Source organism: Ambystoma mexicanum, chromosome 3q, assembly GCF_040938575.1.
Source record: "Ambystoma mexicanum isolate Mex_15411 chromosome 3q, UKY_AmexF1_1, whole genome shotgun sequence".
NCBI lineage: Eukaryota > Metazoa > Chordata > Amphibia > Caudata > Ambystomatidae > Ambystoma > Ambystoma mexicanum.
In genome coordinates, this window is record NC_090926.1 from 128947038 (window position 1) to 128949484 (window position 2447).

General features: G+C 47.2%; 1 non-coding gene across 1 annotated transcript; it reads left to right on the forward strand.

Annotated features, from left to right (window-relative positions):
- The first annotated feature begins 979 nt into the window (after positions 1–979).
- On the forward strand, positions 980–1141 carry LOC138448161 (U1 spliceosomal RNA). The gene has a single exon (XR_011260014.1). It is a non-coding gene; the product is annotated as a U1 spliceosomal RNA (small nuclear RNA).
- The last annotated feature ends 1306 nt before the right edge of the window (positions 1142–2447 follow it).

Consider the following 2447-nt stretch of genomic DNA (forward strand, 5'->3'; position numbering starts at 1 on the left):
AGGTTTCGGAAGTTGCTTATGATCCTGATCTGTGATCTATGATATGATCTGATATGATAGGTTATTTATAAAGCGCTTAATACCCTTGCAGCAGTGATCCCAATCATAAAAGTGAAACAGGCAAGCCCAACAGGTATAATTTATTTTCACTCTTTTGGTAGCGCAGTCTGAAGGCAGCCTATACCCTTCATGAGAGGTGTGAGCTGATACAGTTGCAACACAAAAAACAATAGTACTATGTTCCCAAAATACCTTAGTTCTTGTCTTTCGGATCTCAGCAGAGCCAGGCTTTTCAGCATCAGACCAGAAGCATGGGTGCCTTTGCGCTGGGCTGGGGTCAAGTTGGAGAGCAGCAGCGATGGGCCCCAATGATGCAGTTCTGTTTGGCAGTGGTGCTGATTTGCAGATAAAAAACGCTGGGAACAGTAGGCCGTGCCAAGTGGATGGCACTGGAAGACTCAGTGACTTTTGGGCCCGGACAAGGGAATACTTGCTTTTGGCACTGTGCAGGCTCGGCTGACACAGCACGGCATATGGTTACGGAAAAGATGTCAAAGCTTCCGCATTGTCATTGAGCAGAACTCTGAGATTCAGGGGTGGTGGACCGTCGAGGTCCAGGATGATTATGATGGTGTCAATGGGGCCAGCACTGAGCAGCTCTGCTCAGGAGGGCCATGGGCATGTGAGGGGCCGACAGGCCAGTGGGCAGACTGCAACAGGCCTGCTCGAGCCATCCTGCTATTTATGCAAATCTCGGGCCGAGCAGGGCCTGATGGGAGAAAGGAACTGCGTTACAATCTGCTCTTCTGCTGGTCTCTGCCTGCTTAAGCCTCCCCCTACACGCGGGACAGGCAGCTCTGCAGACGCTCAGAGCTTCCAGGGGGTGGGGGGTTGGGGCTGGGTCAGGGCCTGCCTTCTCACCCTCGCTTAGCGGGTCTTCCCAGAACTGACCCAACCCCTGCCCTCTTGCATGCAACTCATACTTAGCTGGCAGGGGAGAATCTGATCTCAAGGGCAGATCTCCCAGGGTGAGGCTTACCCATTGCACATCGGATTTGCTGACCCCTGCTATGTTCCCAAATGCGGGTTACACAACTGCATTATTTCTGGTAGTGGGGGACTGCGTTCACGCTCTCCCCCCGTTTTATTGGTGAAAGAAAAGGTAAAGTGTGCACTAGGCCTGCTAGGTTGCATACTTTAAGATTGTGCTCATATTACGTTTCTTCAATTAGGTTCACATTTGGGTGATCGCTTTTCCACATTTTATTTGTTGAATTGAATTATGCTTCTTTCATCACCACAGAAGTAATGTGTATTACAGAGATAAGCTACCATATGTATTAGGCACACTGCACATGCTCAGGCAGCATCAATCATGCTTTGTACAGGACAATGCTGGCCTAAATTGGAACAGCCAGCATAGACATGTTGCTACAGAGGCATATTTTGGGTACAACCAGCATGACAATGTTACATCAGTGACAGTGCTGTCAGTGCTGTCTTACACTGTGGACACAGTGATCATTAAAATGTGTTGTGTTGTAAAAATGTTCTTTTCTGCTGTTGGTGACATGGAATTTTCATGTTCCCCTTTAGAACTGATTGTATACTTATGGCTTTTTGGTCACCTTTTCTGCTGTAAAAAGCACCATTTCAACCCCATATTTGAAAAGAAATTCTTGGGGGGAACCCCCCCAAACCCTCCATAGAACGTTATAGCCCCCACTATTTCAGAAAAATATTAACACATAGACACTGAAAGAAATCACTAGCAACTAACCTTTGATCACTGCCCATGACACCAAAAGCTATCTTTGGGACTGCATGGCTATCACTGCCTGTGATGCTATTGTGTCAAAGGTCACACAATATCGCTTTTTAATATACTGCTTTGGGTGAGGTTGTTGACTTTTGGCTCGCCGGCCCACTGGGTGACAAAAAGTTAATGCTTTGGCCCCACATTCAGAAAGGTTGGACAACCCTGGCGTAGAGGATTGTTCACTGTCGCATAATCTTGCAAGTATCGGGAGCAATAGCTTGTTAATCCAAGAAAAGAACGTAGTTCTGATACATTTTGTGGCGGCTGGGAGGAGTTAAGGGCAGCAACTTTTTCAGGGTCCGGTCTCATTCCTTTTTCAGTAAATATGTGGCCGGAGAATCTGAGACTCTTTTCTGAATTCACACTTTGCTCGGTTGAGTGTTAGTCCTGCTGTCTCTAGTGCTGAACAGACTTTATGTAGAGCCGCATCGTGTTCTTCCTTTGATTTCCGTATGCTAATACGTCATCCGAGTAATTCAGACAGTTTGGGACATGGCAGATGACCATGTGGATCTCCTCTTGGAAGATCTCTGCAGCCGAGGAGATGCTAAAACTGAGCCTCTTGTATTGGAAGAGGCCCATATGAGTGATGAAAGTAGTGATGTACTTCGGCTCTGCTGCAATTTTG